Below are 11448 nucleotides of genomic sequence, written 5' to 3' on the forward strand. Positions count from 1 at the left end.
AATAATCCTGGAAAATCGTTCTTTATTCCTTTACTATTATACTTAGCGTATTGTGATGTTAAATCCAGCAGGAAACACATACATACATGCTCAGTAAAGTGTTTTGAATATTTTTTCAGTGGTACTATATTTCTAAGCTATAATGGAACATCAAGAAAAAAAAATACAAATAGTCAAAGATTTATTTATCTTGGAGCATGCTTCTGCCTGATACTTTGGACATATCACATAGCAGCTCTCTCTACTTGTTTGTAGAATAGAGCAGGCTGCCCAGGGGAGTGGTTGAGTCACTATCTTTGGAAATGCCCAAAAGATGTGTGGATGTGGCATTTGGGGATTTGGTTTAGTGGTGAACGCTGTGGTGCTGGGTTAACAGTTGGATTCAGTGATCTTGGAGGTCTTTTCCAACCTTAATGATTCTGTGATTCTCTGTTTACTCTTTGCCTGTCTCAGGGGATGGAATGGATTGTGATGTCTTGTTACTTTGCATGGCTGGTTTAAAAATGAAGCACTGTGTGGTTTGATTTACCCCAAACTGGACTCTGCTATAAATCCTACCACTAAGCAGAGCTTTACCTTCCAAATATTCACACAGGCTTCCAATTCAATATGGCCTGGCAAACACAATAAGGACAAGAGATTTGGGAACAGAAAGCTCACGATTTAGCTTAACTATTCCTAACATCAAAGCAAATTGGTTTTTGAAATAGAATTCTCAAGTAGTGTTTTAATGTGATGTTTTCAACATTATGTAGAATTTTAAAAGGAGATTTTTAAGTTATCTCCGAAAGTGTAATGAGCTATGTGTTGGGTAAATGATTTTTCTGTGGTTCAGGATGACTGTGAGAAAAGTCTCGGGGGATTTGAATTTTCTTTGTGTGATTAAGAAAAGTAACCAAGCAATTCCACTGGCAACAGTGATGTGGTACACTTCACTTGAAACTAATCTCAGTCTGGAACTTATTGGATCTTTTCAACAGAGAATGGAAGATTAGGCGAAACAGCTTCTTTAAATTGCTTGCCTTTTTACATTTTCCAAACGATGCTCTTACTACTGCCTCCAGCTAGTCAGCTTCCTGAGATGTGCATGGACTTTATGGAGGTCAAAGTAGTTTAAAAGGAAGAAATCATTTTAACAAGAAAGTCTGAGTACATAATTTAACTTGAATTAAAAACAGTGTTCTGGAGTGCAGAAGTGTTGGTCCTTCCCATCTGAAATTAACAGCGCTGGGGCTGACAGGACATTTTGAGTTATCCCATGTCAACAGAAATTCATTTGGAATGCACTGTTTTCACTGACATTACATGGTCATAATAAATTCATCTGGTATCAATGTGCAGGGCACAGAGATTCTCATGTCCATACCTCCCACCTCACCACCCCAAGTAAGGCATTTGTAGAGGTACCAGCTGCTTAAACAAAACTCAGCTGCTGACAATCTGCATCTTGTATATATATGCTTTTACCTGTGGGTAATAATGATGAGACTGTGTTCTGTTGGTGTGCTTGTCTGCTCTTCAAGAAAGAAATGTAAAATACCTTTCTTCCTCTTTGCCTGACCTTTTCTTTCTCCAATGAAGCACAAGAAAACCACCTTTTTATGTTTCATGGACTGTTACAGACACAGTGTGACTGAAGAACTAATACTACAGTTACTGAATACAAAATGAATGCTTAATGCTCTAAATGTTTCCTAGTTCTTGTAATTTGCACAAAAGACCAGAAAGTAAAGAAAATTCTGAAATTGTAGGATTTATGGATCTTTGATGTACATGTATTAATTTGTTAGATTACTGTTTAGGAAGGCTTTATAATAGCTTGTAACATTTAATTTGATAATCTGAGCCACCTAGATTTGGATAAAATGACTTTACTCATGTCTGTGAATGCTATCACTGTTATAAAAAAAAAGTCTTTTGTCTCTGCTGCCTGTGATCTTCCAGGCTTTTTTGTGTGTGCTCATCATCGGAACAAGTTGAAAAATGTGGATAGGTGAGGTGAAAATCTTGAGTTACAAGCTGACATCAGTAGTTACAGATCACTTCCAGTGATGTTTTTAGGCCTTCTCATTTGTTAATGAGCCTTTGAAGAACCCATGATTAGTTACTAAGTCAGTTCATTGTTGCTTCAATTTTTTTCATCATGTTCTTGCACTCAAAAGCAACAACAACAAAAATCCCTAAAATCAAATTAGACAATGTATTCCAATACAGCTCATAAAGCTCAGGTGACAGTAACTGGTGACTGGGAAATACAGACCATTTCGATTGTGGGCACTAGTGAAGTCAGTAAAATGCATGAGTCCAGTCATGACAAAAGCTCTGGTTTTCAGCTGTGATTTTTTCTTATTTTACATAGAGGATCCTGGAAGCAGCAAATGGTTCTTTCAAAGATTCAGTGTAGAATGAACTTCCTTCAAATAAGATGGGTTCAGGGGCTTGAGGGTAGAGTATAAGAGATGTAAAGGAGGCCATGCATCTTGAGTTCTGGTATATTTAAAGCAAGCAAACAAAAGCCCCAAGGAGGTGATGGGATTAAATCTCAAACTCCACATTGTTCGGTATTTGGTGAAGCATCCAGGAGAAGAATGAGGCTTTTTCCCAACAGAGATTTGACATGCTCATTTATTTTAGTACCATGCTCTTAAACAGGTTTATTACTGTATGGATATGAGATCAGGACAGACCCCTCTGAGGAGTCCTTTGCAGGGGGGATGTAGAGGTTAGGAAAGGAAACACTTAAAGGAATCCCAAACAGCTCTTTCCTGTTTTCTCTCTGTCACTTCAATGTAATGAACAGGGATAAATAAAGTAATAAAGCTGTCTGCAACCACAGCTGTATGGTTCCTGTTCCCATAGGCTCAGCAACATCAATCAAAAGTGAATTAGAGAGACATGTTTTACTTCTGTTGTATATCAAAGAGCTGCTCAGGCGTTACCAAATGCTAATTCATTTTAGCAACTTGAAATGAGACAAAAATCTGGAAACAGTGTATCTGAAAACTCTTTGCTGTGTCCTGGCTTTGTGTCCCGTGTCCTCCCTTTGTTTCTGTGGAGTAACAAGGACAGGCTGAATGTGGTTTCCATGCACAATGAATTACACTGTGTCCTCATTTACTGCTCCTCCTGTTACTGTTATTTCTACTTACTGCTGATGCTTGGCTGGCTGCAATCTGACATTTTCTACTCCTAAACTCAAAATCAGGCTTTCCCTGGTGACATGCACAAACTCTTCTGGAGGCAACAAACCATAGTACAGTTTTACACTGAGTGGCAGTGGAAAAAGTATTTCCAACTCTATTATCCTAGAATATTACAGTGTGGGTATATCTACATAATAAGAAAAAAATATCTGGATTTTTAACTCCTGGGAAATTCAGAGGTGAGGCAATAGGCAGTAGAAAAACACTGAAATAATAAATTGCAGGAAGAGTTTGGTTGCTAAGCTGTAAGGTGGTTTTGGGCTGGTTACTTTAACTCTGTGTTTTATTTCATCTAATTCTTTTCTGTAGTTCTTTGGGCAGGAACAGTCTCCTTGCTATCGCCAAGTCCTGCCGTACAGTGTCACCTCAGCCAAGAAACAAGTTCTTCCATTTTGTTCAAATGAGGAGTAGATTTAGAGGAGATAGAACAAGCTGCAGATAATTCTGGGTTATGGTCTGGGTTCAGAGTGTTATTAACCAAATATTGATAGGAATTTCCTCTTTTTATGGTGTATTTTTGGTTTGTTTTTCCACACAAAATGTCTACATAGCAAGATGCAGTCTGAGCCCCAAGGAACACTTACTTCCAATGCAGAGGCTGTGAAATTCAAATTCACTTCTTAGTTCATATACCTGATGTGTCTCTTTTGCTACATGTGATCTACACATTATTATAGAGATCTATGCAGATATATATCTGCATATCTATACATATATATTTATACTGATGCAGCCCCATTTGGATCTCAGATTTGTTATGACCAGTAATTTAAAACCGTAATAGTAGAACTTAATTTTGTCTATAAACAGGAGAAGTCTTGAAAATCCCACAGACGTATAATATTATTTGTGTTTATAAAAATCAGAAATAGTGTGTTTTGGGTCCAGGACAGAGTCTCAGGCTTATTTTACATGCTTTACTCTATTAAAATATATTTATTTTTTGCTAATGGAAATACAAATGCTTGCTCTGAAATATTTATTGGGATAGGTGATTTTCTTCTCGATGACAAGCTTGGAGTTTGATTTTTGAGATATGAATGCTGACAATTTCATATGGGGAAAAAAGCTTATCTAGCTTTATGTGTACTTTTTATTATGTACTTTTTGTGTGGGACAAGTGTGTGAAGATTCTTCTTCCCATGAGAGAATTCATTTTATTTGACCATATCAGGAAGACAATAAGAGACATTTATCTGTTTCTTTTTTCATTTTCTAGTGGTTTTATCCCAGAACCAGATGCTGTATTACCTATGCTCTCTGCCAATTATTAAATGTGTCATTTTTCTGTACATTCCCTAAGTCTTTTGATTTAGCAAGGAAACAATTCTTTCTACGTACACTGAATTCTAGCAGGGAAGATTTTGTGATGAGAAAATGAAAAAGCTGGAATGACATTACAAGACTTCCATTGAATTTACATAAAAATTGAAACTGGTAGGAGATAAGAAGCTTCTTTACACTACTTACTTTTTTTTAAAAAAAATAAAGTTTTATCATCTATGAAAATGCTGATCAAGCAAAATTTTCGGGGTAAAAATGAAAAGTTGCTGAATCCTTTAAGATGTGTAAATTCAGTATAAAGATAAAGATTTTCAGCCTAGTTTTGCATGTTGCAATGTAAGAAAGCAAGAAAATGTTAGAGCACAATCAGGTTTCCTGTCATTATTCTTAGCATCTCAAGGAAGATCTGTCATAGCCTGGACTAAAAGAAACCAGTGGAAACAACCTCTGGGCCAAACCTGGGGTAAAGTTTTTTAAAAAGCTGTTTTACAAAGGAGAAAGCTGATTAGATAGAGAGTAGTGGAACTACACGTTAACGTCATGAAACGATCACTGAGTTTTCTTTTTCATGGTTCTGTTCTGTTTCCTCTAACGAGAGCAGCACCCAGTGGCTGAAAAATATCCACCTCTGGAAAAGGAACAGGGTCTGGGTGTTTGGTGAGCAGGAGAGAAAGACTTTCTGATCATGCATGGCGTAATTCCATAGCAATGACTGCACAATTACTATGACTCAGTTAAATGCTACAGTAATTTACATAATATTTTCTGGTTTTAAGGAAGTACCTTAAATGCAATTTGATTGCAAACACCAAAATAAGTCTCATGGAATCTTCAGCTCAAAATCTCAAACCAAGTGGGAACAGACCTGATGCAGCTGGGAAGCACTTTGAAGTCAGTGAAACTAAAAAATTTTTAAAAAGTTGCAGATGCTCAGCAGGATGCTTAACACAGTTTAAGATTTATAATTTTTTTGTGTAGGAAAAAAGGGGGATTTGATATTTAAATGTTAAATATTATTTATACAACAGCTATGTTTCTAGTTAGAAACCAGAATTCACTTCAAGCCTGGAGTAATTTCCTTCTCTCATTCAGTTACAATGACATTAAAATGCAGGGTTTGTCTGACTGTATGGATATTATCCTTCTTTGCATTGAAGAGAACCATTTTGTGAGCTGTTGCATGTAATTTCTGCACTGGGATTCAGTCACTGTGTATCTCCCCCAAACTTGGGATGAATTTAGATAGTTATACTGGGGGGAGAGCTAGAAAATGTAATTTTTATCCTATTCCTCTGTTTCCTACTTTTATCTTATATGACAGAGCTTTTACACTGCTTAAGGTTGTAGAGAGCCCTGTAGATTTTAGTGTAACAACTTGTAAAAGCGAAAAACAAGACCACTGTAGTCTGTTTGGAAGCTTCTAGAACTTCAGCAGGATACAGGGCTAAGTATAGACTTTTTCTTTTTTTTTCTAAAAAAATCCCCCTCAAAAAATCATATTCTGAATTCTTAAAAACTGACATTGACTATCACAATGGCAGTGATGAGTTGTGAAAGTTTAGCTTCATTTAAATGTTAAAGCTGGAACTGAGGGATTTTCCCCTCAATCCTTTCCAGCTGTTATGCATGAACATAGGTGTAAGCAATTTTGAAAATCTGGACACTTCTGAAAAACTAGAATCAAGACAGGATTTGGGGGCTGCATTAGATGCCTCTCTGAAATTAATTTTCTAAGGAAGGACTATTGATAAGGAAAAAATGACCATATCTGAATCTACAAATCTATTTCCATCTTCAGCCCAACTGATTTGTCAAAGGCTCTTTGCCATTGGCTCTGTGGTTCTCAAGGTTTCCCCAATTACAGTTTTGTGCAGTGTAAGCAGTAACTGCTTGTTTACAGCTCTTTTGGAGGGAATTTACATTTTGAATAGTGGAACGATAGCTCTCGATCTACACTTAATTAACACTGACATTGCTCACATTTATTCAAATGGAGTTAACACAGAGATGTGTAATTTTTGTGCCAATTATTCTGGTCAAGTGAGGTTAGTGAATGAAAGACTGTAACTCATAAAGGAATGGGTGTTTGTTTATTTGTAAAAGAAAAAGCTTCACACAGTTCCAGCCCCTTTGTATTTGTAATACAATACTGATTACAAACACAGCTCAAACAGTAGTTGACTTTTACATATCTGGGATCTTGGGGGAATCAGGGATAAGGCAACAAACCTGCCTTAAAAATTAATTGGAGCAGGTTTTTTAATGGCTTGTGGCTAGCCAGCTTTGTATTACTGGGAATATGGAACAGGTGAAGTTGTCCATTTTGACTGTAAGCAGAGGAAAACAAAAGAACACTGAACGGTGGGAGAGGCTTGGATGTTCAGAGTGGCTATGTCAGTGTTTTGTTGTGAGACATTGCCTGAGATATAGCTGTTCAGAATCTCTGCCCACAGGAATTGCTTAGAATCTGAAATGTGGAGACTCATCATCCATGGGAAAGCAAAGGACTTCGCATTCTAGATGTTTGAAGTTGGAGTCAAATAAGTTTGGCCTGTGCTATTTGTCAAATTCTAGACATACGTAAATGAAGGCAGAGAACTGGTCCAGCTGTTACATAAATTGCTAGAGAAATCCATCTCTGTGTGAGTGGGACTCAAGCCCATGAATGGCAAGTCCTGTCAGTAATATTTTACAGATTATCTGTGTGCAGTCTGGTCTCTTCAGTCTATATACAGGCAGCAGGAGAATTTATGTTCACATTTTTGGAGCTTTGATTTTTAATTAGGAATATTCATTTTGTTGAAGTTGGACTTCTCTTTCATATCTGCATTAAAACAATACTTCTGGCTTTTGAGATTTAGAAGGTACATTGGACACCTGAAAGGATTGCCTCCACGGCCTTACTATAGTTCAGAGACAAAATTAGAAAATACTAAATCTTAAATTAAAAATAAAATAAAAATCTCTGTTCCTTGCACACCACCTGCTGCTCAGTATCCAGAAACACAAACTTGCTCTGAGGGTGTCTGTACCAGGCTGGAAATGGTGCTGCTAAGTGAGCAAACGGAGCCACTGGCTGTTTCCTGGAGCTGGCTGCACCGAGCAGTGTTTGCCAACCCACCCCACTGGGAGAAGCCATGTTTTGGGCTGAAGTATTAAATGTCAGAAGATTTCAGCTTTTCAATGGAAGACGCCTCCCTGATCCTCTTTCAGCTGTCTGCTCAGGCTCAAAACTTGAAAAGGGTCTGAGTAGGCCTGAGGGAGGATAAGCAAAAGTCAGGAGAAGAAGTGTAATAATGGTTCTGTTTGCATGGAGTTTAAAGGCTGCACAGCTGCACAAAGGGAGGGTAGTTGGAGGCTTTGCTGATCTGTGTGTGCCAGTTTGGTTGAACAAATGTCCTGCGAATAAATGAGAAACCCTAGAGAGCCTTTGCTAAACTTGGTCCTCCTGTGAACTCTCTTGGTAGCTGCTCAGAGCATAACTATCACTGTCTGTGCAGCTGATGGGGCTTGGCTGATAATCCATGGATTCCTACCGTAAAGGAAAGTGGGCAAATATTGGCATCTGGAAGCAATAATTGAATTTTGAGCTATCAGCAGTGACTTTCACTTTGATTAAATAATTTCTGTATTTAAGTAGCTTGTGCTGTATAATTTTGATCCTACTTAATTAATGCAGTTTAAGAAAAATACTATACATGAGGTATGACCAGTAATGTAACACACTTCACACCTCTTAGTGTCATTAAACTGTGGAATTATATGCAACATTGATTTGGAATTTGATTTGAAGTTTCAGATAATTACAGTGGTCAAATTTCTTACTCAACTACATTAATTTCAATTAGTTCTGAATTTTGAGGCAGTGCTCTTGCCATGCAGAGTAGTTGCTGTGCCACTCCATTTTCACTAGCTTCATATAGGTTTTCTGGCAGTTTTAACATATGGAGGGTGGTTAAAAAGCAATACTTTTCTTTTTTTCTTTATACTGATTTTGCTCCACTGTGCATTTGATTTTACAGTTGTGTCAGGTATCTCCAGCTGTATTGTACCACACAGAAAAATGAGAGGAGGCAGGCACGTTTTAGTTATAGCACACTGGCACTAGTGAGAGTAGTCATTTAGTATTGCTGTGATAGCCTTCATGAATAATTACATGCCATAATTCATTTTAGTACTTTTATCAGAAAACAAACTGGAACCTCAAAGTACATCCTGTGTCTTTCATTGAAGTTGTTTCAAGTGCTTGCCAGATCTGATTGTCTCTACAGCTGCTGAAAGGATATAAATTGTAGCTGAGAGACAAAGAGGTAACCTTTAAAAAGGCGAAATGCAAGGTAGTAAAGTCAGATTAGTACCAATTATTTTTAAATAACCATAACCATGCACTTTAACTTCTGTAATACAGTATTTTCATTAACATTTTCCTACTTTTCTGCACCCAAATACTTACAGAACCTACTGGGGGAAAAAAGGACCTGCTCTTCCAGTGTCTAAGTATTAACATTTTGGGAATCATTACAATTCTAAAGAAAAACCTTTATTTTTATATGTATACTAGAAGAATTCTAGAACTGTTTTCTCTGTATTTCATTTGATGTTCTTTAAATATATTTTCTACTTGACTTGGACAGCCTTTAGGAGAGTTCAGTGACTCAGTGTTTTGGGGTGTCAGGAATATGTCTCAGAAATCGTGGGAAAAGTCTGTTATAGGGAAAAGTAATGCATGCACAGTGCCTTTAATACTACTATCACTTTTTAATGGAATTTAAAGTGTCTGTATAAACTGGAGTCTTGCTGCCATATTTACAGGTAGGTCTTAACAAGGCATAACCCATTATCTCTTCAAGTGAAGTAAATTTTGTTTCAGTTCCTGTTTTCTCACACACCTGGAGAAGACAACTCAGCTATAATTTAAGGAGAAAACACCTCTGATATAATTATTGGAAAATCACCTTTTGTTCATTTTAACTGTAATAGCTCTGTTGAGGAAAGAAAAGTGACTAATCTAAGTAAAAGGCTGCTTAAGATGAAGCAATACAAAAGCTTATCAACAACAGAATTTAACAATAGACCCCAGGGCATTTTCCAGGCTATTAGAACTGCCTGTGGAGACTACTGAGCTGCAGTAGCTAGAAAAACATTTTTCACAGTTTAATGTGAAGTCTTGTGTTTTCCTGGCCTCCCTTCTTGCTTTAAGGACATACCATGTAGTTATTAAAAGGCAATAAACAGTGCATTTAGTGTGAATTTAAAAACTAAATATATATAGTAGCAACACTAACAATCAAATAGTGATGCTACTAAAGTGAATTTGTTTATCTGATTTCATTTTTAGTAGATATTTGAATTTTAAACATGAATAGAAGTAAGACTGAGTTGAAGAAGGCTAAGATGGAAAAAATGATTATTACATGTTAGGGTCTTACTATGATTTGAATTTTTTGCAGTCTGAAACAGTATTTAAGAACAAAAATCCCCCAAAACTGAACACACACACCCCCAGCTGAGGCACTAACCTGAGACTGTACAATGATGATAAGACAATAGTAACACACTTCTACTTATTATGAAGAAAATCATTCTAATTCCTTTTATGAAATGAAGCACACTGAGATTCATTTTTTCTCATGCATTCCGAAAAATTGTTATGGTTATGCATCCTAAACACCCAGAGTTTGTTTTTCTTAATTTTTGTTGAATTTTTTACCAGCACACAAAGAAAGTAATCAGATTTGATATATGCTATGTTTAAAAATTGGCAAAATGAGATTGAATTTCATGGTGTTAAATTCTTTTGAAGGTCTGCAGTGGAAATCAGTAGCATTCCTGTGACTAAATATAAAAAGCCCCAGGATTGTTGCAGCTTGTGTAGCATGGTAACACTGATGGAAAAACTGTTTTATCACTGTGTTGAGTGGGTTATCAGCCTAGAGTATCTGCAATCAGCAAAATTTTAAGGCAGCATTGCCTATCAAAATTAGGGCAAAAATGAAATAAAGAATGTTCAACTGTATTTGTCTTGCTGATTGATAGAGTTGTCTTTTTTTCATAAGCATGAATTACAGTGACACCTTGCACAGAGGAGTCTGCATGAGACAGCAGTGGAGATCTGCTGGTTTTCATTCTCCTTAGCTCTTGGATAGCTTTCAGAAAAAAACTGAAACAATAGAAAGGCAATGTACTAACTATCTGCCAGTAAAACCCCTGGCTGTAAACCACAGCTGATAATTTGTTAATGACACTGTCTCATGCAGGTGATTTGAACTGAAATGTGATGTGTGCACAGTGACAGCTCTCTGCTTATTTGTGCTGTATAATTTTGTCTGAATGTCGCAAGAATGCAGAACTCTGTATATTTTGGCTTCTGCTTTGATTTTCCTTATCAGATGAGTTCTGCTTTCAGTTTAGAGAAAATTTAAGTTTTAAAATATCCTGTACCCTCAGAAACCTACAAGAAGTTCGTCCCTGTATTTCCTGAGCAGAGTGACAATTTTATGTAGGTTTGGCATGTAGAGAGTTAGGACAGCCTTACGACTTACAGTTTTAACACATCTATCTTAGGATGCCTTCAAAAACCTGTTTGAGGGAGTAGCTACTAGCACTTGAATTGGTTCCCTTCAGGTTATCTCAGGTCAGTTGAAAACTCTGTCTGCACTTGCTACTTCTGTGTCTCCTTTGTCCCCACATCCCCCTGAAGCTTTTAGCATAGAAAAATGTTACTAATGCCTTTTTTGTACTCATAATCTCCTGTCATGTTTCAATACTCATAATGCACTAATACCAAAATAATGCAAGATTTTTACCCTTGCAAAATCTCTTTTAGATTATTTTGTGTCTTTTCATTAGTGCTATTTTGAGAATATTGAAGTGTGGTAAAACATACAAGAAAAACAATGAAAATGCTTTAATAGGTATTGTCAGAAGGGGAGAGACACTTGAAGAATAGCAGCACACCTAA

The sequence above is a fragment of the Coloeus monedula genome, assembly GCF_965178545.1.
Source record: "Coloeus monedula genome assembly, chromosome: 13".
In the NCBI taxonomy this organism is placed as follows: Eukaryota; Metazoa; Chordata; class Aves; order Passeriformes; family Corvidae; genus Coloeus; species Coloeus monedula.